The sequence below is a fragment of the Macrotis lagotis genome, chromosome 4 (assembly GCF_037893015.1).
Source record: "Macrotis lagotis isolate mMagLag1 chromosome 4, bilby.v1.9.chrom.fasta, whole genome shotgun sequence".
Taxonomy (NCBI): domain Eukaryota; kingdom Metazoa; phylum Chordata; class Mammalia; order Peramelemorphia; family Peramelidae; genus Macrotis; species Macrotis lagotis.
The window spans coordinates 65,807,742-65,833,630 of record NC_133661.1 but is presented as its reverse complement, the minus strand read 5'-3'; positions in this window follow the sequence as shown (position 1 = coordinate 65,833,630).

Genomic DNA, 25,889 nt, shown 5'->3' with positions numbered 1-25,889 from the left:
CATCTTCCTCCACAATAAGAGTGGCAATTTTTGGCAATAATAACTATTTTATAACATTGACCACAATATTAATAAAATACTTTTACAATCTTTGGTTTTACAAAGCACTTTCCCTCAATCCACCCATGACTTAGAGCAAATATAATTGTGTCTATTTTATAGATGAGGAAACAAAGTCTAAGGGAGGTTCTGTTACTTTCCTAACATAACGCAAATTGTAAAAATATAAGCCGTTGAATTGTGAACTGAGGAGCACCTGGAAAACCACAAACTACTCTGAAGTCACAAGCCACAATATTTCCTCTGAAACAGAAAGCTTTCACTAAGAATAATTACTTTGTCTATTTTTTTTTGATGATCAATTTCATCATCAAATCAGTGACCTTTATTTCAGAAGGAATAGGTAGGATCTTGAAGTACAAAATTCCTGTAATCAGTGAATTTCAAATGTAAAAAAAAAAACCCTTAGTGCTCAAGAACTCTAATTCTTATGAAAAAAAAGAAACCTTTCTGCTTTTGAATGTTATCTTATTTTATTTTTTACAATTGTATGCAAAGATAACTTTAAGCATTTATCTTTTTATAAGCTTTAGAATTCCACATTTGCTACCTCTTTACCTGCCCTCCCACATCTTCATGATAGCAAGCAATCTGATATAGATTATACATATACAACCATATTAAAGACATCCATATTATTCATGTTGTGAAAGAAGAATCCAAGGGGGGAAACAACACAAGAATAAAAAAACAAAAAGTTTTTAAAAGTGAAAATTAGTATAATTTGGTATGCATTCCTGTAGATGTGGATGGTATTTTCCATCACAAGTGTTTTAAAATTGGCCTTGATCACTAAATTGCTATGAGGAGCTAAGTCCTTCATAGCTGATCATTACACAATGATACTGTTAATGAGTATAATGATCTCCTGGTTCTGCTCACTTCATTCAATATTAGGTCATGCAAGAGTTTGAGGCTTTTCTGTAGTCCATCTGCTCATGATTTCTTACAGAAGAATAGTACTACATGACATTCATATGCCATAATTTATTCAACCATTCCCCAATTAATGGACATCCCTTCAATTTCCAATTCATCACTTTCAAAGGAGCAGTTATAAATATTTATGTACATATAAATATTTTCCTCTTTTAAATATATTTTTGTGATGCAGAACTAATAGAGTTATTATTGGATCAAAGGTTATGGGTATAATCCCAATTTCTCTCTAGAACATACATATAAATCCAAACTCCATCAAATATGCATTAGTATCCCAGTTTTCTTACACCCCTACCAAAAAATGATCATTTTTCTTTATTGTCATTTTGACCAATCTATTAGGTATGAGGTGGTATAACAGAGTTGCTTTAATTTTCATTCCCCTTATGAAAAATTATTTAAAATATTTTTCCTATGACCATAGATGATAGCTTTAAATTCTTTAAGTGAAAATTATATATATATATATATATATATATATATATATATTTGTGTATATATATACATATATATATATATATATATATATATATATATATTATGGCCATGTGTTAATTGGGGAATGACATGTATTCACAAATTTTTCTCAGTTCTCTATATATTTTAGAAATGAATCATTTATCTGAAATAATATCAGGGAAAACATTTTAACTGGCCTTCTGCATATTCCTTCTAATCTTGGTTGCATTAGTTTTACTTGCACAAAACCTTTTTTTTTTAATTTAATGTGATCAAGACAATCTATTTTGTATTTTTATAGTGTTCTCTATCTCTTGTTTGGTCATTAACTCATAATTTCTCCATAGATTTCACAGATAAGCTATTCCCTTTTCTCCAAATTGGCTTTTGGGATAACACTTTATGTTTATATGCTATAGACATTTTGAACTTATTTTTAGTATAGTATGTGAGATGTTGATCTATGTCAAGTTTCTGACATGGTATTTTTCCAATTACTAAGCAGCTGTTTTTCAAATAGTGTGTTCTTACCCCCAAAACTGGAGTCTTTTGGTTTATCAAACAGTAAATTTCTATAGGCATCTATTATTGTTAGAGAAATCTTTCTATAACATACCCAGCAAGGTATCATCCAATGTTGACTTGAACATCCCACTAGCTAATTAGGCTAACCATTCCATTTTTATATGATTCTAATGTTTATGAATTTTACCTTACATCCAGTCTTAAATATTTTTTAAAATTTTATTTATTTAAGACAGTGTCATTAAATGACTTGCCCAAGGTCACATAGCTAGGCAATTATTAAATGTCTGAAGTTAGATTTGAACTAAGGTCCTCCTGACTCCAGGACCAGTGGGTCTATCCACAGCACCACCTAGCTGTACCCTTCACATCCAATCTTGTTACTGCTCATCCTTTTTTTTTAAAGATGATTAAGTCTAAATTGCTTTCTTTTCTCCTCCAAGTTTATTTTATAAATAAAAATAGTACATGAAAACCCCTGTTCTATTTTGAAATATTAATAAACAAAGCAAAAATCAAGCAAAAAGTTATAACTATAGTTTTTTCTATAGACAAATATTTCCCAGTTTCTTCAGCCAATCTTCATAATACATATAATCTAATTGTTGTTTTCATATTAGATGATATCTTTTGAATACTGTTTAACTTATCCATGCTTTTCCTGAAATGTAAAACTCAAAATTGAGCACAATTTTACAGATTGTACGGAAGTTCATAATTATTTTTATGTAAATTTGTCTAGGAAGTAAGGTGATGCCTAGGGCTTTAATTATTTCAAGTCCCTGATAGAATTCCAACTAGCATTTTTAATTACATGTAAACTTTTAAATTTACATGTAATAGCATATAATCATAATAACATATAATCATGTTAAACATATTTTCATATTAGTCAAATTAGTCTTATTTTGAATGAAGAATCAACACAAGAAGGAAAAACATGAGAAGGAATAAAGAGAAAATTTAAAACATGAATCTAATGTTTTTTTGATCTGCATTCAGACTTCACAGTTCTTTCTCTGGATGTGGATGAAATTTTCCATTACTAGTCTTTTGACATTGTATTTTTGAGATGACCTAAGATTATAATACTTGATCAATAAATAATGCTTTTAATATGTACAATGCTCTCTTAATTCACCTCACATCATTAAGCAGCGGTTCATACAGATACTTCTAAGTTTTTTTTTCTGAAATCTGCTTGTTCATAATTTCTTTTAGAGCAATAGTTTCCCATTACATTCATATACCACAACTTGTACAGTCATTTCACAATTGAGGAGCTACTCAAAAATTTCTCTATTTTTTGATGCAAATATTAGTATACTTTTGGGTCCTTTCCTGTTTATGATCTCATTGGGCTATATACCTACTAGTTGTATTGCTGAATCAAATACTATGCCAAAAGACCCTACAATTTTTTTTAAAAAATCATACTCATATTTCTTTTTATTAGTTCTAGAATCCTGTTGATAGATGGCATATATATATATAATATAATATTTATACTGCTGAAATTTTGTGTTCTTTTGCTACAAACTATGAAATTATCTCCAAAATATTAGATATTTTGTTATATTAAGGAGATTTTGGCCATCATGGAATAAACACATGGCTATATAAGGGGAGAAACAACATGTATCTAAAATAGCCTTATAGTAAATAAATTGTTATGTCTCTTCACTTTCATCATTAAACATTTTTACTTTGCTTTCCAGATATTTTAAAGATGATTTTATTCATTGTATTTAGTTTCAAATGCAGTTAAAGTTCATAGAAAATGAGGGAAAAGGCTACCCAGATCAATATTTTCCTCATGAAATGTATTAAGATTGAAATAATAGGCAAAATTTATATGGTGCCTATCATGTGTCAGTGGTAAGCCTTTTAAAATTATTACCTTATTTGGATGTCACTTCAAGCCTGGCAGATAGATTCTATTATCATTCTCATTTCAGAGCTGAGGAAACTGAAGCTAATAGTAGTTTAAGTGACTTGCCCGTGGTCATAATATTAGTGGGTTGCCTGAGGCTTAATTTGAATGGTCTTCCTGACACCATGTTTGACACTCTATCTACTATGCCAAAAATCAGCTCTGACTTTTAAGAAACAGAAACTCTGTATCTGACAACTAATAGGTTCTCATAAAGTATAATGTCTCTTTTCATAATTTTGAAATTGTGAACACTTCAAAACATCACAATTAAGTACTAAGATATATTTAGCAAATAAAATAGTTGAAATGGCTATAAGTAGTGAAGGAAAAGTGATTCTTTAAAAGGGAAGGTTGACTAAGGTAAATACTGAGTAATATAAGGGACATTATAAATGACCATGAAATTACATTGTCGTTCTTCAAAATCGATGGGCCAGACTGTTTCCTCATTCCAAATTTGGCCTTTTGCTTTGCCTAGACACAGATGATACTCAGATGGCGGCAGTCTCATAAAGAATATTTGGGCAGAGGCCATGAGCAAAAACAACTCTAAAAATTCATTCAATTAAGGAAAATCATTTTTCTCTGAAACACTCAAGTAAGAGAAGCTATTTATGGTAAAGGATGGACCTAGTCATAGCTTGCTATTGAGCATATCAATGAAATCTTTTCAACATCAACAATAATGCATGTTTAGAAAAATAAATTTCTTTAGACATGCACAAAGCAAGGATTTGGTATTTCAAAATAAGACCTACAAAACAATTAAAATTGTTTAATTTTATCATATATAGAGATCTCCATTTACTAAAGGTGTTGTCTAATGTAGAAAGATGTTTTGGATAAAGTGAGTATGGTTAAAAAAATGTTGTTTTATATCCAGAGCATGCTTCTTCAAATGTTTCTATAAACATAATATTATAAATATAATAACATATTAAATATTATATTTTGAAAATATTGTTGCTTTATTTTAGACACATTAAGCCTATGATGTAGGAAAACAGTATTATCTTAATTTTATAATTGAAGAAATTGTTTCTCAAAGTCCTTAGCTCATAACTTTACTTCTCAAAGCAGGTATCATTTAAAATTTTGAACACAATTTTTCTGATTCTAAACCTAGAATTTTAGCCACTCTTCCATACTATATTATGTCCCAAAATATAGATAAAAGGGGATGTCTATTGGATTTTCAGAAATATTAAGTAGAATTTGGCAGAGAATCTCTTGGGATTGGTCAATCTTATAACTGACTAAAATTTATTTGAAAAAATTAATGTGAGTATAAATTATGTCTTCAGAATTAACAGAAAATAATAGTAAATATTATGAAGTGATGAAAAAACAGTAAATAAAATAAAGAATTTATTTTATTCATTACTGCTGATTGAATAAAGAAAATCTCACAGGAGAAAAAAATCAGGAAAGGTAGATAATGAAATAGTAGAAAAATGAAATGTTTATTTCTGTATTATGGCTTAAAATGATGGTCTTGGCCATGGAGGAAGTGCAACTTAAAAGAAGTATATTTCTTCCATTATTTGTATCAGATGAAAAAACTGATCAAAAATAAGATTCTATCCATATGTACATATAAGCATCTGCATCTATATTATATATATGTGTGTGTTTATATGCATGTGAGTATGCACATTATATTATACATACATATTTATACTATATTCCTTGTAAGGACTAATAATGAGATGGTGTTTATGAATTTAAAATATCATCTTCCCATGTAAGAATGTAAACAGCTTAATTTTATTAAGTTCCTTAATATGTTCCTTTCCTGTTCGCAAATGTATATTTCTCTTGAATATTGTCATACTTTATATTCAACACTAGGTTTTTCCTCAAGAAACTGTGAAAAGTCTTCTGTTCATTTAATTATACAAATTTTGCTGGATATGTGATTCTTTTTTTTTCCATCCTAGATCATTTGTCTTCTAGAATATCATAGCCCAAGTCCACTTATCTTTTAATATAGAAGCTGCTAAATCTTGTGTTATTGTGGTTCCATAATATTTGAATTATTTCTTTCTGGTTGCATCAAAAAATTTTTCCTTCACTTTCTCCATACCTCTGGAATTTGACCATAATGTACTGAACCATAAAATTCTGGAACTCTTTCAGGAGGTAATGTGTGAAATCTTTCACACTCTATTTTAAACTTTGGTTTTAAAATATAAGAATAGCATTTCTTAGTAGTTTCTTGAAAAATGATGCCCTTTGTTTTATCTTGAATTCCAAGTGGTACAATAACTTATATTTTGAGTGATATTTCAGTTTTCCAATGACATGTTATGAAAAGTTTTCAAAATCCATCTACCTGAATAATTATGTTATTCTACTACCCTCCCTTCCCACCCTCCTTTCCCTCAGAGGCAAATAGAATGGAAAAAGTTGTGGGTATACATTTGTGTTTACCACATTACTAATTAGTCCTTTTGTGTAGAAATTAGGACCAAAGGGAAAAAGAAAAAAAAAATCACGGGACAGAAAAGAACAATAGAGAATTTTTACAAAAGAGAACATAGTTTTCATTCAGATTCTGTGGTTTTATTTCTATGTTTGTTTTGTTTTGTTTTATTTTCCTTCTGGATATGGATATCCTTGTCAATAACAGATCTCCCAGGTTTGTCCTAGAACTCTGAACTATTGGGAGAAACTGTATCCAACATAATTAATCAGGTCAGAGTGTTATTATTAATGTGTGCAATGTTCTCATGGGATACCACCTTTGCTCAGATTCAGTACATGTAATTCTTTGCACACTTCTCTAAACTTCAACCATGCATGGTTTCTTATAGAATAATTGTATTCCGAAAAAATTCACATACCATAATTTGATTTACGTCAGTCACTCCCAAATTGATGGGATGCCTATCAATTTCCAATTCTTTGCCATTACAGAAAGAATTTCTATAAATACATCAACATGTGGGGATTTTCCTCCTTTTTATGATTTCTTCTGCATCTAGGTTAAATATTAAGCTGAAAATAAAGATATGATCCTTTTTATTGTTCTTTGGGCATAGTTCCATATTGCTTTCCAGAATGGTTGATTTAGTTTCTCTTTGATCAAGCATTGCTTTATGTGTATATACATATATATATACACATATATGTATATATGCATACATATATATATAATTTGTTTTCCAATTATATATAATAGTAGTTTCTACCTGTCATTTTTGTAACGTTTTGAATTTTACATTTCCCGCACTCTCTCTTCCTCCCCCCCTTCCCTGCACAGAAGGCAATCTGATAATCTTTACATGGTTTCCATGCTAAGCATTGAAATAAACTGAATGTGTTGAGATAAAAGAAATATCCTTGAGGAAAGATTAATGTATTAGAGATAGCAAAATATTGCAGTGCATAAGATGACTTTTTTTTTAAATGAAGGCAATAATCTTTGGTCTTTATTTAAACTCCACAGTTCTTTTTCTGTATAAAAATGGTATTCTCCATCTCAGATAAAGCAAAATTGTCCTTGATTATTGCACTGATGGGAATGAGCAAGACCATTAAGTTTGATCATCACCCCCATGTTGCATTTAGGTTGTATAATATTCTTTTGGTTCTGCTTATCTTGCTCAACCTCAAATAATGCAATACTTTTCAGGCTTTTTTGAAATCCCATCAGTCCTGCTTTCTAATAGAACCAGAGTGTTCCATAATGTATGTATGTATGTATGTATGTATGTATGCACATGCATACATGCATACACCACAGTTTGCACCATTTGTTCAACCATTCCCCAAATGACATCCCCTTGATTTCCAATTCTTGGCCACAGAAAAACAGAGCTGCTATGAATACTTTTGTATAAGTGAAGTTTTTAACCCATTTTCATGATATCTTCAGGGTCTAGATCCAGTAGTGGTATTTCTGGATCAAAAGGTATTCACATTTTTATAGCTCTGTTGGCATAATTCCAATTTACTCTTCAGAAAAACTGTTTGGGCCATAGTCACCAATCTGAGAGGTATGGGGTAGTACCTCAGAGATGCTCTAATCAGTAATGATTTAGAGCAATTTTTCATATGACTATGGATACCTTTGATTTCTTTAACTGAAAATTTCCTTTACATATTCTTTGACCATTTATTAGTTGGATTTTGTTTTTTTTAAATAAATTTGACTCAGTTCTCTATATATTTTAGAGGTGAGTCCTTTGTCAGAAACACTAGTTGTAAAAATTGCTTCCCAATTTACTAAATTTATTTTGATCATATTTACAGAGTTTTTGCTATGCAAAAGCTTTTTAATTTAATGTAATCACAATTATCCAGTTTGTTTTTAATGATATTCTCCATCTCTTCTTTGGTCATCAACTGCTTTCCTTTCATTAGATCTGACAGGTAAACTATTCCTAAATCCTGTATCCATTTTGATCTTATCTTGGTATAGGGTGTGGGATATCCAAGTTTCTCCCATACCACCTTTCAATTTTCCCAACAGTTTTTATCAAGTGCAAATTCTTATCCGAGAAGTTGAGCTCTTTGGGTTTATTAAACAGCAGATTACTATAATCATTCCCTGCTATCTCTTTTGCACCTATTTTATTCCACTGATTCACCAATCTATTTCTTAGTCAGTAACAGACAATTTTGATGACTGATGCTTTATAATATAATTTTAGATCTGGTAAGGCTAAGCTACCTTCTTTTGTGCTTTTTTTCATGATATTCTTTTCTTTTATTTCTCACATATATTTAGTTAAAAAATTTTATAGCTCATTAAAGTAATTATTTGAATGTTTGATTGGCAAGGTATTAAATAAATAGTTTAATTAAGTTAGAATTCTCATTTTTATTATATTAACTCTATCATGAACAGTTGATATTTGCCAGTAATTTAAATCTGATTTTATTTGTGTTAAAAGTGTTTCATAGTTGTTTTCATAGAGTTTCTGAGTCTGCCTTGGTAGGTAGACTTCCAAGTATTTTGTTATCTGAAATTATTTTAAATGGGATTTCTCATTCTATCTGTTGCTGCTGTATCTTGCTAGTAATATATAGAAATGCTGAGAATATATGTCGGTCTATATCTTGCGAATTTGATAAAGTTGCTGTTTTTAGTAGTTTTCAGATGATTTTTTTAGATTTCTCTGGTTATACTATCATGTCATCTGCAAAGAGTGAGAGTTATGTTTCTTCCTTCAAAATTATAATTCCTTCAATTTCATTTTCTTCTCTTATAGCTGAAACATGTTTCATAACATGTAATTGGAAAAACAAAATAAAATATGAATTGGGATAATATAAAATAAATTTTCTTTTGTTTACTTTCCCTTTTTTACTTTCCCCCAACTAAATACAAAGACAAGTTTTAACATTTACTTGCAAAATCTTGAGTTCTATATTCTCTCCCTTCCTCCCACTCCACTCCCCTTCATTCAGAAAGGAAGCTCTTGTGTAGGTTCAAAATGTGTAACCACGAAAAGACATTGCTATAATAATCCTGTTATAAAAGCAAACATAATTCCATCCCCCTAACAAAAAAGCGAAACTTCAAGAAAAATAAAATGGGGTGGGGGATGGGGAAGGATGCTTCATCCTATATTCTGACACCATCGGCTCTATATTTGGGGTGGATAGCATTCTTTATCATAAGTCTTTCAGAGTTCTCTTGGGTCATAGCATTGCTGAGGAAAGGTATGTCATTCACAGCTGATTATCCTGCAATATTGCTGTTACTTTGCATAAGGTACATTTCCCATTGCATCTGCTCACTTAAGTTTTTTTTTTTCCTGAGAGTATTCCATTTATCATTTCCCATAATAGAATAACATTTCATCTTAATCCCAAACCACAATTTCTTCAAAATTTCCACAACTGCTGGGTTTCCCCTCAATCTCCAGTTCCCCTCCACCAGAAAAAAAAAATCCTATGGATTTCCCTGTATATATGGATTCATTTCTTCCCATTTTTCATCTTGTCTGGAATACATATCTAGCAGTGACACTGTTAGGTCAAAGGATAGACATGGCTTTATAGACCTTTGGACATTGCTCTACAGAATTATTGAATACTTTTCCAACTCCTCCAATAACAATGTCTCAATTTTCCCACATCCTTTCCAACATTTGTTATTTTCTCATTCTGTCCAATAGGTATAAAATAGTAGCTCAGAATTGATCCAATCCACATTTCTCCTATCAGTAGTGAAGTAGGACATTCAAAAATATATATTTAAATAGAATGCATTGATAACCTCATCTGAAAACTGTTCATATTTCTTGATTATTTATTGATTGTGGAATGGCTTATTATTTTTTATAAATTTATCTCATTACTCTATGTTTGGGAAATAAGATCTTTGTAAGAGAAACTTGTTTCAATATTTTCTCCACAGTTGTTATTGCTAGCTATATTTCCCTCCATACTTTTCTCCCCCCCACAAAAAACCCCATTTATTCTATTCATTCTCTCCTTTCAACCTGTCCTTCCTCAAAAATGTATTGCATCCGGGACAGCTAGGTGGCACAGTGGATAGAGCACTGGCCCTGGGGTCAGGAGTACCTGAATTCAAATCTAGACACCTAATAAAAACGTAGCTGTGTGGCCTTGAGCAGGCCAGTTAACCCCATTGCCTAGCAAAAAAAAAAAAACAAAAAAAACCCCAAAAAACTAAAATAATGTTTTAGATCTGACTACTCTCTCCCAGGATCTTCCCTGTCTTTTACTACCTATAGCCCTCTCCCCTCCTTCCCATTCCCTTTTCCTCATTCCTTTCCCCTGCTATTTTTCTCTAGGGTAAGACAGATTTCTATTACTAATTGAATGTATATGTTATTCCTTTCACTGATCAGATTCTGATTATGATAAGACTCACTCATGCTCCTTTCACCTTTCCACTTTTTCATTCCACTGGAAAAGATTTTACTTGTGTCTTTTATATGAAATAACGTACCCTATTATATCTCTCCTTTCCCTTTCTCCCAGTATATTCCTTTCTTCCTCATTAACTCCATCTTTTTTCATATATTATATCTTCAAATTGAACTCTCAACTATGCCTTTTCTGTATTCATTCTAATTGCCCTCATAAATGAGAATGTTCTTATGAGTTATCAGTATCATCTTCCCAGTCAGGAATATAAACAGTTCAACTTCATTAATTCCTGTATGACTTGCCTTTTTATACTTCACTTGAATCTAGTATTTGAAGATCATATTTTTTGTTCAGCTGTGGTTATTTCATCAGAATATATTGAAAATCCCTATTTCAATGAATATCCATCTTTTCCCCTAAAAGAATATGTACAGTTTTGGGGTAGTTGATTTTTTATTGTAATCCAAGATCTTTTTCCTTCTGGAATATCATATTCCAAATCCTACAATCCCTTAATGTAGAAACTGCTAAATCATCTGTTATCTTACTGTAGCTCTATAATGTTTGATTCTGGATGCTTACAATATTTTCTCCTTGATTTGGGAGTTCTGCAATTTGGCTATAATATTCTTGGTAGTAATCTTTATTAGGGATCTCTATCAGGTTGTGATCATTGAATTTGTTTAATTTTTATGTTGTCCTTTGCTTCTAGGATACAAGACAGTTTTTTTTGTTTTGATTTTTTAAGGTTTTTGCAAGGTTATGGGGTTAAGTGGCTTGCCCAATGCCACATAGGTAGGTAATTATTAAGTGTCTGATGCTGGATTTGAACTCAGGTACTAGTGACTCAAGAGCCAGTGCTCTATCCACTGCATCAACCTAGCTGCCCCTCAGGACAGTTTTCCTGGATAATTTCTTGTTACTTATTCATTGATTTTTTTTTATTTTTATGAGACAATGGGGTAAAGTGATTTGTCCAAAGTCACAGAGATAATAAGTATCAAGTATCTGAGACCACATTTGAACTCAGATTCTCCTGATTCCAAGACTGGTGTCTTATGCACTGTGTGACCCAGCTGTCTAAGTTTTGTTTTTTTAATTATGAATTTCAGGTAGTCCAATATTTAAAAAATATCTCTCCTGGATCTCTTTTCCAGATGAGTAATTTTTCAGTGAGATACTTGACATTTTCTTCTACTTTTTCATCCATTTGGTTCTGTTTTATTGTTTCTTGATTTCTCACAAAGTCATCAGAAGGAGCTATTTTCTTCAGAGAGTTTTCTTATCATCTTTTCCATCTAACCAATTCAGTTTTTCTGGTATTCATCTGGACTTTTTTTAATTTGACTTAAGCTGTTTTTTAACATGCTATTTTCTTTGGTGTTTTTTTTAAATCGCTATCAATTTGCTGACTTGGTTTTCATGATTTTCCTGCATTGTTCTCATTTCTCTTCCCAATTTTTTTTCTCTACCTACCTTATTTGCTTTTAAAAATCTTTTTTGAACTCTTCCCTGAGACCAATTCATATTTTTTCTTGGAGTCTTTGAAGGCAGAAGCTTTGATTTCTGAACTTCTTCAGTATGTTTATTTTGATGCTCTCTAGCATTAAAGTTAATGTCTGTGGTTGGATTATTTTTCTTCTGTTTGCTCATTTCCCCAGCCTATGATTTGATTTTAACACTTTGTAAGGTGGTGTTCTGCTTCCAAGGTGGAGGGTGCATTTGCAAGTTTTTGAGTGTTTTTGCAGTTGTTTTCAGTCTTATCCCCCAGGGACCTGCAAGTTTTCAGTTACTCTAAAGCTATAATGAGAAGCTATGACTGCTCTCCTGGTCTATGTTCTGCTGTTAGTTGGTGGACTAACACAAACACTCCCCTTTGTCTGGAACTGGAGCAGGGGAGTCCCTGTTTCAGTATAGCAGCAATCTCTGTTGTGTTTCTATTCCTTTTTCTGAGACTGGGGCCCAGACCTTGACCTGGATCTAAGTGTGGGCAAAGCAATAGAGTCCTGCCTCAGTGATAACAAAGAGACCTCAGCAACCTTCCCTGCTGGAAGCAGCTGTCAGGTCTTCGCTGGGATCTACACTAGACTGGACTCTGCTCTCACTCTGGTTTGGCAGAGTTTTCCTGCTGACCTTTCCAATTGTCCTTAGAAATCCATGGACTGAGGGTCTGGAAATGGCCATTGCTGCCAAGGACCCAAGTGTCTGGAAGTCTCTTCCTAGATGGTTCCAATTGGTTCCTTCCAGTCTATGACTGGGGTTGGATTGTAGATATTTCAAGTTGACTTGAGTTGTAAAATTGTTCAACTCAGACTTTTTGTGGGATCTGCCACTCTAGAATTTTGAAAGAATTATTATTTAAAGGTATATGGAATGAGTTTGGAAAGACCTTGTGGAAGTCCCTCCTGCTCTACTATCTTGACTCTACCACCTAAACTGATTTTCTCTCTTATTTTTTTCTAATTGGCATTTTATTTTATTTTCCCAAACACATTACATATTTTTCAGCATTCTTGCACATGCATATTTATAAGTTAAATACTTTCCTTCCACCTTCCCTTCCCACCCCTATCAGTAACAAAATGTCTAGTGTATATTGTGCATGTGCCTTTGTATTGAATATCTTTATATATTAGTCATTTTCTGTAGGAGGAATCAGGACTAAAGGAAAAGAAAAAAAACATGGGATAGGAAGGAAAAATGTAAGAGAAATTTTAAAAATATGAATCTAGTTTTCATCAAATTCTAGAGTTCTCTCTTTTTAACTTGTTTTGTTTTGTTTTGTTTTTCCTTCATTTGAATGTGAACAGCATTGTCCATAACATCTCTGAACTGCTGAGAGGAGCTGCATCCATTAAAGATGATCATCTCTCAATGTTATTGTGAATGTTGTTAAGTACAATGTTCTCTTGGTTCTGCTATTTTGCTCAGGATCAGTTCCTACAGTTCATTCCATGTTGCACTAGACCCAAAATGTCTTATAGAACAGTAGTACTCCATGACATTCATATACCATATTTGATTCAGAGCCCATTTGATGGACATCCCCTCAATTTTCAATTATTTGCCACTACAAAGGGAACTGCTATGAATATTTTCGAACACATGGATATTTCCTATTTTTATGATTTCTTCTGGATATAGCTCCTTCTGGGTCAAAGGGTATTTCTGGATAAAAGTTTATTGCTCTTTGGGCATAGATACATATTAGTCTCCAGAATAGTTGGATTAGTGCACAACTCCACCAATAGGGCATTAATGTCTCAATCTTGCCCTCAAGCATAGATTGTTTTCTCTTTTTGTCATTTTAGTCAATTTGATAGTTGTGAATTGGGTACCTCATTTTTTTATTTGCCTTTCTCTAATCAGTAATGATTTGGAGCATTTTTTCATATGATTATAAATATAGCTTTGATTACTTCATTTGAAAATTGCTTGTTCATATCATTTGACCATGTATCAATTAGGGAATGACTTGTAATCTTATAATTTTTATTCAATTCTCTATATATTTCAGAAATGAGACCTTTATCCAATCTCCTACCTATTACTTCTGAGCTTTCTATTTTTCTTCTAATCTTGGAAGCATTGTTTTTATTAGTTCAAATTTTTTATTTTAATATAGTCAAAATTATTCATTTTGCAATTTATAATGTATTCTATTTCTTCTTCTTTGGTCATCAATCCCTTCCCTTTCCATAGATCTGACAGAGTATTTCTTGATCTATTAATTGCCCTAAGGTATTGCCCTTTATGTCTATATCCTGTACCCATTTCAACCTTATTATGGTATAAGGTATGGGATATGGGTCAATGTCTAGTTTTTTTTGCCATGCTAAATTCCAGTTTCCTAACAACTTTTGTAGAAAAATGAGTTCTTATCCTAGAATTAATATCTTTGGGTTTGTCAAATGATAGATTACAATAGTAATTTATTGGTATTTCTTTTGTAGCCATGCTTATCCACTAGTTCATTACCCTATTTTTTTTAACCAGTAATAGGTAGATTTGATGACTGTCACTTTATAATATGGTTGTGGTAGAGCAAGACCACTTTCTGTTACTTATTTTTAGCATTCCTCTTGATATTCTTGACCTGGTTGTTGCTCCATATGAAATATTTTTTACTATTTTTTCTAGCTGAGTAAAATAGTTGTTTAATAGTTTGATATGACATTGAAAAAATAATTTAATTTGGGCAGAATTCTCATTTTCATTATATTAGTTCTATCTATCCTTGAAAATTGGTATTTTTCCAATTATTAAGATTTGCCTTTATTTGTTTGAAAAAGTATTTTGTAATTGTGTTCATACAGTACAGTTTCTCTGTTTAAGTATTTAAGTATTTAAAATTTTCTGCAGGTAACTTAAATGGAATTTCTCTTTCTATCTCTTGCCCTTGGGATTTCTTGTTCACATATGGAATTGTTGAGTATTTATGTGATTTTATTTTATATCCTGCTACATGACTGAAGTTGTTAACTTCAAGAAGTTTTTTAGATGATTATCTAGGGTTCTCTGTGCAGACCATCATATCATCTGTTAAGACTGAAAATTTTGCTTTCTCATTGACAATTCTAACTCTTATAATTTCTTTTTCTTTTCATTATCAAAGCTAGAATTTCTAGTAGTACTATATTAAATAGTTTATGTAATAATGGGAATTGTTGTTTCCCCTTGATCTTTTTTGGAAATGCTCCTAGTTTATCTGCAATACATATAATGTTTATTAATGATTTTAGATAGATACTGCTCATTATTTTATTAACTCTAGTATTCAAAATTAGGTATAGTGTTTTATCAGAGGCTTTTTCAGCATTTATTGAGAAAATATATGATTTCTATTAAATTTGTTATGTATATGTTCAATTCTGTTGATTATTTTCCTAATGTTGAGCCATTACTGCTTACCTGACATAAATCATTACTGATTGTAACATATTATTCTTGTAATAGTTTGCTGAAATATCTTTGATAATATGTTATTTAAAATTTTTGTGTCAAAGTTCATTTTGGGTGATTATTCTCTAATTTTCTTTGTCTGTCTGGACTCTTCCTGGCTTACATATCTGTACCATTTTGGTACCATAATAGGAATTTGGTAGAACTTCTTGTTCTCTTATTTTTTTAAAATGACCTATGTAGAATAGGAATTAATCATTCCTTAAGTGCTTGGTAGAATCACTTTTAACCTCATTGGAGCCTGGATATTTTATTTTAGAAAGTATATTCATGGTTCATCATTTTCTTTTTCTGAAATAAAGTTAACTGATTGATTACTTGACTGACATTGATAAGCAGCATTGCCTTAGATTCACTATGTACACTTCCTTTTTTTTTTGTCCCACTAGAATGACACCTCTCAAGTGTCATAAATGACTTTGCTTGATTTATACTGAACACTCTCTTCAAATACTCTCCATGCACACACAGTCATCATGAACCAAATCATCATGCAAAGCCAAATCATTTCATGAATACTTTGTAAACCCTGCCTCCAAACCACAATACCACCAATTGAAGCCAAATCTTTAAGCATAACAAAATGGCTTCATGATCTTTTCATGTCCAGTTCCTCTAAATATACTCTCTACTTCTTTCCCTAAACATTTTCAATCCTAATAATTTTAAAATATTGGGTAAACACTTCTCTTTTGTCCCTTTTAGCATTTCAACCATAGCACTGCAACACTTCTTAACAAACTACTGTGCATATTCTCTCCCTCTCCCTATATTGCTCCAACTACAGTGCCATTACCCTTGTTAACTGAAGTATGGAATAAGGCAAGGACTCATTTAGGTCCATCCCTTCTACATACATGCCCACTCACTGTCACTATTGTACTACAAAACTCCTTAACTGAACTATCTAGTAAAGTAAGATCTTTTCATGATTTAATTATATATAGAACCTATAAATACTTTTATTTCTCATTCATGCCCATATCCTCAAAGGACAATTCCTTCAATTATATTCAATTCTTTTACTATCCTAAGAGAAATAAAATTATCAATAATTATGTGTTATCTTCTCTAGTTAGAATGTACATAGATTAATGTTCTTGATTAGCATTTTTCTCCTTTTCATTTACCTTTGTATCCCTCTCTTAAGGCTTGATTTGAATATCTAATTTTCTGTTCAATTCTGGTTTTTTTATCAGACAATTTTGAAAGTCTTTTATTTCATTGAAAAGTCATCTTTCCTCTGGCAGAATAGACAAAATTTATCAGGAAAATTAATTCTTGGTTGTATTCCAAGATTCTTTGCCATTGCATGATATTCTTTGGACTTTTGATTCTGGGATCTCATTCTGGAAGTATTCTGTGTATTCTTTCAAGGACAATTTTGTATCTAGATCCAGGATATTAGGGAAGTTTTCCATGCAATTTCCTGAAAGATGTTTTTCAGGTTTTTTTTTTTCATTTATGCTTTTGGTTATAAAAATATATTCAAAAATTTTCTCTTCTAAAATCCTTTGTTCAGGTCAACTGTTTTTTTTCCTAAGAGGTAATTTACATTTTCTTCTAGTTTTCAATTTTTTGGTTTTGTTTGATGTAATCTTGGTGTCTCATAGAGTCATTAATTTCCATTTGTCCAATTCTAATTTTTAAGGTCTTGTTTTTCATTTAACTATTGTCTTTCCTTTTCTAGTTAATTAATTTAATTTAATTTTTTTATAGAAAGAGTTTATTTATTTTGAATTTTACAAATTTTCCTGCATTCTTGCTTCCCTTCCCCCCCCACCCCACAGAAGGCATTCTGTTAGTGTTTACATTGGTTGCATGTTATATATGTTGATCTCAGTTGAATGTGAGGACAGAGAAATTATATCCTTAAGGAAGAAAAATAAAGTATGAGATAGTAAAATTGCATAATAAGATAATGCTTTAATTTTCTAATTTGATGGTAATAGTCTTTTGTCCTTGATCAAAGTCCATAGTTCTTTCTCTGGATACAGATGTTATTTTCCACTGCAGATAGCTCACAATTGTCCCTGGTTGTTGCAATGAAGGGATGAATAAGTCCATCAAGGTTGTTCATCACCCCTATGTTACTGCTAGGGGATACAATGTTTTTCTGGTTCTGCTCATCTCACTCAGCATCAGTTCATGCAAATCTTTCCAGGCTTCCCTGAATTTCCATCCCTCCTGGTTTCTAATAGAACAATAATGTTCTATGACATACATATACCAAAGTTTGTTAAGCCATTACCCAATTGAAGGACATTCACTTAATTTCAATTTTTTTGCCACCACAAATAGGGCTGCTATAAATATTTTTGTCAAGTGATGTTTTTACCCTTTTTTGTCATCTCTTCAGGATATAGACCCAGTAGTGGTATTGATGGATAAAAGGGTATGCACATTTTTGTTGCCCTTTGGGCATAATCCCAAATTGCTCTCCAGAAAGTTTGGATGAGTTCACAGCTCCACCAAGAAGGTATTAGTGTCCCAGATTTCCTATATCCCTTCCAACATTGACCAGTGTCCTTTCTGGTTTCATTGGCCAGCCTGAGAGTTGTATTTCTCTAATAAGTAATGATTTGAAGCAATTTTTCATATGACTATGGATTGCTTTGATTTCCTCAGCTGTAAATTGCCTTTGCATATCCTTTGAACATTTGTCAATTGGGAAATGGCTTTTTTTTAATTTGACTTAGTTCACTATATATTTTAGAAATGAGTCCTTTGTCAGAAATACTAGTTGCAAAAATTATTTCCCAATTTATTACATTTCTTTTAATCTAGGTTACAGTGGTTTTGTCTTTGCAAAAACTTTTTAATTTAATGTAGTCAAAATTACCTAGTTTGTTTTGAATGACATTCTCTGTCTCTTCCTTGCTCATAAGCTCTTTATCTTTTTATGTCTTTATGTTTTTTATGTCTAAATCCTGTATCCACTTGGATGTTATCTTGGTAAAGGGTGTGAGGTGTTGCTCTAATTTAAGTTTCTTCCATACCAAATTCCAATTTTCCCAACAGTTTTTATCAAAGAGAGAATTTTTATCCCAATAGCTGGACTCTTTCGGTTTATCAAACAGCAGATTACCATAATCATTTCTTCTATTGCAACTAGTCTATCCACTGATCCGTGACTCTATTTCTTAGCCAATGCCAGTTTTTGAGGACCGATGCTTTATAATAAAATTTTAGATCTGGTAAGGCTAAGCCACCTTCTTTTGCACTTTTTACATTGAACCCCTGGAAATTCCTGACATTTTATTTCTCCATATGAATTTACTTACAACTTTTTCTAACTCATGAAAGTAATTTTTTGGAATTTTGATTGGTAGGGTGCTAAACAAGTTCTTTAGTTTTGGTAGAATTGTCACTTTTATTATATTAGTTCAACCTATCCATGAACAGTTGATGCTTTTCCAGGTATTTAAATCTCATTTTATTTATGTGAGAAGAGTTTTGTAATTGTTTTCAAAAAGTTTTTGAGTCTGCCTTGGCATGTAGACTCACAGGTATTTTATTTTGTCTGAGGTTACTTTGAATAGGATTTCTCTTTCTAGCTCTTTCTGTTTTATCTTGCTAGTCATATATAGAAATGTTGAGGATTTATGAGGGTTTATTTTATATCCTGCTTCTTTGCAAAAGTTGCTAATTATTTCTAGTAGTTTTGTAGATGACTTTTTGGGGATTTTCTAGGTATACCATCAAGTCATCTGCAAAGAGTGAGAGTTTTGTCTCCTCCTTCCCTATTCTAATTTTTTCATTTTCTTTTTCTTCTCTTATTTCTGAGGCTAACATTTCTAATACAATATTGAGAAGTAGTGGTGATAATGGGCACCCTTGTTTCACCCCTGATCTTACTGGGAATACCTCAAGCCTATCCCCTTTGCATATAATGATTGTTGATGGTTTCAGATAGATACTTCTTATTATTTTGGGGAACTAACAATTTATTCCTACACTCTCTAGTGGTTTTAGTAGGAATGGGTGCTGTATTTTATCTATAGCTTTTTCAGCACCTCTTATATGATCATATGATTTCTGATAGTTCTGTTATTAATATAATTTAATATACTAACCGTTTTCCTAATATTGAACCAACCCTACATTCTTGGGATAGATCCTACTTGATCATAATATATTATCCTAGTGATAACTTATTACAATCATTTTGCTAAGATTTTATTTAAGAATTTTGCATCTATATACATCAGGGAGATAGGTCTATAATTTTCTTTTTCTGTTTTAACTCTTCCTGCTTTAGGTATCCTCACCATATTGGTGTCATAGAAAGAGTTAAGAGTTAAGAGTTTTCTCTTTCTGGCTGCCTGTAGGATTTTTTCTTTTCTGATAGTCCTGGAATTTGGCCACATCATTCCTTGGCATTTTCATTTTAGGATGTCTTCCTGGGGGATAGAGATAGATTCTTTCAATAACTATTTTGCCCTCTGGTTCCATGTTATCAGGGAAATTTTCCATCACTAAATCCTGTAATATTAAGTCCAGGTTTTTTTTTTCTCTTCAATGTTCTCAGAAAGGCTAATAATTCTCAGATTCTCCTTTCTTGATTGATTCTAGAGGTCAGTGGTTTTTCTGATGAGGTATTTTACATTATTTTCTATTATTTCAATCTTTTGGTTTTGTTTAACACAATCTTGTCTCATGTAGTCATTAGTTTCCGCTAATTCCATTCTTTTTCTTAGAGGAGAAGATTTTTCTTCCTCTGTCTTTTGCAACTCCTTTTCCAGTTGGTCCATTCTATTTCTGAAGGACTTTTCTATTTGCCCAAATGTAGTTTACAGAGAATCATTTTCTTTTTGCATTTGCCAATTTGAAGATCTGAGAGAGTAATTCTCATTTTGTATTTGTCCAGTTGTTTTTTCCAAGGATTTTTTTTTCTTTTTGAGAGATGTTAATTTTCTCTTGAAACGTTTTAATTTTCTCTTGAGTTTCTTTTCCCAATTTTTCCAATTGATTTTTAAACTCCTTCCTGATTTCTTCAAGGAAGTCTTTCTGGGATGGAGACCATTTCATATTCTCCTCAGCACTGCTAGATCTCTCTGGGTTAGGATCTGTGTCTTCTAAGTATTTCTCCATGGGCCCCCTTTTCTCTGGCCTTTTGTTGGGAGGGGGAGGGAACTGGCTCTCAGAGGTTTGCTGTTGAGGATCCTGGAGGCTTTGTTCACTTGGCTTTGTAATTCCAAGGACCAGCCAATATAGGGCACTGGTTGCTTTCTCTGCAGTGTTTGAGGTACTCAGCTGCAGGGTCTGAGTTGACCTTGAAAACTGGACTGAGTCCTGGGGGAGGGAGTTAATCTCTTTCTGTTGAGTGAGCTCTGCTGCCCTGAGGGGGGTGGAGGTGGGATTGTTTATTGTTTGTGCTGCACAAAGAGTTTCTGCTGAAAGTATGGAGCTTAAATCCCTTGTCCAGCTGGTTGTTCTCCAGGCAAGCTCTGAGACTATATGCTGGAATTAACCCTCCCACAGCTCTTCTGCCCCTGGCCAAAGATTCCATAGCTAAAGATGGATCTCCCACCTGCCACTCACTGAAGTCTCCACAGCTGAGGATGACCTTATGGCTTCCCCCAGCTGCTGTCCCTAGTCCTGATCCTCTGCTCCCATCTCCCAGTTCACCCATGGTCCCCTGAGACAAACTTTCTTGGTAGGTGATCTACTCCTAGCTTCTCTTTCTGGGTTTTGTTGATCGAATTTCTATTAAGAGGTTTCTCTCATGTTATTTCTGAGGGAAAAGAGAGAGCAGGATCACAGTGTTTGTCTTCTCTCTGCCATTTTGACTGGAAGTTCAATTAATTTTGTTTTTGAAGGAGTTAATTTCTTCAGTCAGTTTCTCATTAATGTCTTGCTTGGTTCTCAAATATTTTTCCCTCTATTTTTCTCCTCCTTTTCTTTGATTATTAAAACCCTTTTTGAACTCTTCCAAGAGGTCTTATTGTATTTGGGGCTACTTCATAAACTCCTTTATGGTCTCACATGTAGGCATTTTTTCACTATTTTCCTGTTCTGAGATGATATTTTTATTGTCCTATCAGAATAGTAGCTTTCTGTGATTAATGCTCTTTTATTTGTTTTGTTTTTTGCTCATTTTGATCATTGAGTTTTGCTCCTGCAATACAGGGGGTATAATCTCAAGCTTTTTGTGCTATGCCTGGGATCTGGTCCCTGATTTGTCACTTGAAAGGTGTTGGCCTTGCAATGGTTTGTTCTCCACCCAGTCTCATCATTTATACCAACATTTCTAGGTCTAAAACTTTATCTTCCAAGCTGGGGTTGAGTTCCTCAATGCTGGGCTACTGCTAAGCTGTTTTGCTGATCCTTGACCTGAGTGCTCTGAGTTAAAAGCTTCATACTGGTTTTCTCACTCTCCCCTACTCTGAATTATATTTCCCTTTTACTCAGAAGAGAAAAACCTTTCCTAAGTTCTTTCAGGATATCTTGAGATGAGAACTTGTTTCACTTTTTTATGGAATTTCTAGCTTTAAAGTCTGTGTGGAAACATCCTTTAAAGTTTCTTTGGGGAAAATTCTGTTAGCTTTCTAGATTTGTCCTGCAATTTTGTGGATTAAAATGTTTTAAGAAATGATGCAGGCAACTTGACATTAGGAGAACAGTGTAAGTAAGGATAATGTAAAGCCATAGAAAAGTTCACTTTTGGGTATGTCACACAGGGAATATTTTACAAAGTATGAGCGATTTCTGAACCTGGTATACAATTCACAATCTAATCTTAGATAGATAGATAAGGGACATAGTTGCTACCTAGCATTCTTCAGAGAGTGATGAAAATGAAACTACAAAGCCAAAGGGTCTCATATTGGCACTAGAATCATAATTTCTATAGAACATGATTAAGAGTTTTCCATGCCTCTCTATCTGTTTTCTCTTGTAGAATATTTAGATCCTATTTATCTCAGTAATTTTTTCAGGTTTTCATAGGAATATTTAAATTCTTTGATTGTTGCCCTTTCCCAAATCTAAAGTGCAAATCTATTTTTTTCTTATTTATTGAAAAGATTTAATAAATCAATCACTCCTACCCTAAGGTTTTCTTCATTTCTCCTTCACTAATCAGTTTCATTCTTATAATTTATTATAATTATATATTATTCTTATAATTATATTTATAATTCCTGATTTCAGGGATGGAGCCAAGATGGTAGAGAAAAGGCAGTAACTGGACTAAATTCTCCCCCAAACCCCTCCAAATGCATTTAAATAATGAAATAAAACAAATTCTGAATCATCAGAACCCATAATAGTACAATGCCAAATAATTTTTTTAGCCAAAGACAAATTAGAAGACAAGTAGAAATGATTTTTCACACCTGCGTAAGAATGAGGCACAGTCCAGTACAAGTTGCACTAGCATAGACTCAACCCCAGCAAACCAGGAGCAGGCCTTGGGGACTACTGAATCATCACCAGCAGCAGCTGCTACAGAGTACAGATACTACCTGGTCAGAAGGATATTCGGAGGTTTCCTTGGTAATGCTGAGGCAAAGTCTGGTGCTCAAGTTAATTGAAGAGGGACTAAAATACTTAAATAATTCCATTTCAGAAAAGGTAATTGGAAAAACCATCAATAATCTCCCTTAAAAAAATCCAGGTCCAGATGGATTTACCAGTGATTTCAACTGAATATTTAAGGAAAAATTAATTACACTTCAATGTAAATTAATTTAAAAAAGAAGAGAAGTAGTTCTCCCATATTCCTTTAATAGTGCCAATTTGGTTCTAATAACTAAAGAAAGAAGACTCAAAACAAAGAAAATTATAGATTATATGTCTATTGAACATTGATGCAAATATTTTAAATAATATGTTAACAAAAAGACTACAGCAAAGTATTTCTAGGCTAATATGCCATGATATGGAGGATTTATACCAGGTAAGCAGGGAAGTTTCATTATTAGGAAAATGATCAACATAATAGACCCTTTCAATAGCATAATGAACAGAAATCATATGATTATCTTAATAAATGTTAAAAAAGCCTTTGAAAAATTATTTTTAAAAAAGCATTCCTATTAAAAATACTAGAGAATATAGGAATAATTGGAGTTTTCCTTGAAATTATAATTAGTATGCATTGAAAACCAACAGCAAATATGTATTGATTATAAAGTAGTAGCATTTCCAATGAGATAAGGGATGAAAAAAGGATACCCTTTATGACCACTACTAATCAGTTCTGTATTAGACATGTTAGGTTTTGCAATAAAAGAAGAAAAAGGAATTGAAAGAATTAGAATAGGCAGTGAGGAAACAAAATTTTCACTCTTTGCAGAAGATACATCATACTTAGAAAATCCACTAAATATCCTTTAAAAACTACTAAAAATCTACTAAAAACTACATGGAACTTTTACTAGTTTTATCAAAATGGTAGGTTATAAATAAATCCATCTATAATATCAACATTTCTATATGTGATCATTAAAGATCAGCAGTTTTAGATATAGAAAGAACTTTAGAAATAGAATGAGAAATTCATTTAAAACAACTGAAGTTAACACAAAATATTTTGTATTCTACCTCTCAAGACAAACCCAGAAACAATATGAACACTTTTACAAAATATTTGTCACATCCATAAAGTCTGATCTAAACATTTGGGAAAATGTCAATTATTCATGGTTAGGTCTAGCTAATATAATAAATAAAAATTACAATTTTGCCCGAAATCAATTATCTATTCAGTATTTTATCAATCAAACTACAAAAAGCATTTTATAAAACTAGGTAAAATAGTAACAAAATTTATCTGGAGCAACAAAAGGACAAGAATATCAAGGGGATTGGTGAGAACAAAATGCAAAGAAAGATGGTCTAGCTGTATTTAATCTAAAATTATATTCAAGGTAGAAGGAATGTAGACAGCTGTGCAACAAATTTCACAGCTACTGTTTCTGATAAAGGACTCAATTCTAAAATATATAGAAAACTTTATGAAATTTATATTATTATAAGTCATTCTCCAAATGCTAAATTGCCAAAGGATATAAATAGGCAGTTTTCAGATGAAGAAATAAAACAATCTGAAATAAAACAATAGTCTGTATCTTCTGACCAGCAATTGTCATGAAGTTTGCATTTCTCCATCTAGTCTATCAGCTATTTGCAATCCCAGGATTCTGAAGAGCAAAGATAAAAGAGAGATGATAAGAACTACAGCAACAACTACCCTAGTATCTAAATGTATGGATAACAAACCATTGTCCTAATACTAGTCATCCTTGGAGATCAAAGAGGACCATGCCAAAGAACCAAGTAACTGGTGGTGTGGTGTAAACAATTATGTTTATATAGATGCTATGCTAGGCATCCTTCTCACTTGACTTTTCCAAACCTCTTCCACTCATGATCTAAATGAAAGAAAATAAGATTTTTGCAGTAGTTTCTTGACCTTAAATTGCTTTCTTTTTCTCTACTATGAAAGAGATAGAGGATACCATCAATGGCATGTAAATACAGGCATATAACATCTGAGGACAGAAAGCAACAAACCAATATATCATAACCTATATCTGAATGGATTAATCATCAGCATGACCTTTCCTACCAAACTTTCCATCTTTGAACTATGGAGTGGCTTTATGCCCAAGAGAATGCTCAGAAGAAAATCTCTTCTCTCTTTCCAATGTAGAGTCAGGGCAGTCTCATTCCTGATAGTGGAACTCATAAATTCTACTTGTCTTCATGCCTTTGTGAAAGTTGGAAAAAGGCAACATGGAAACAACATAAACAGCTATAATTCTTAGGAAAAAAAGGGGAAGCTAACTAAAAAGACTGCATTAAATAGTAGGAGGAGATAATGCTAGATTGCATTTGGAAAATTGCAAAATGCTTTCAGAGATCCCAAATAGCTTTCCATGCAAATATCCTCTATTTAATACAAATCACATTTCAGTGATTATATATAACTGCCTGTGAATCATAAAGCAGCATGATCTCAGAATTAAAATTACAAATAACCTAAAGAACAATGAAAAACCTCAGAATAAGTAGAAGGAACCTAAATAATCATACCATTATGCTCAATCAGATTCCTTTTTTTTCCTATTCTGCATTCATAACATAGTTTTTATCTCCCCATTCCTCTCCATTCACATAGTCACCCCTACATCTGGCAGTCTCC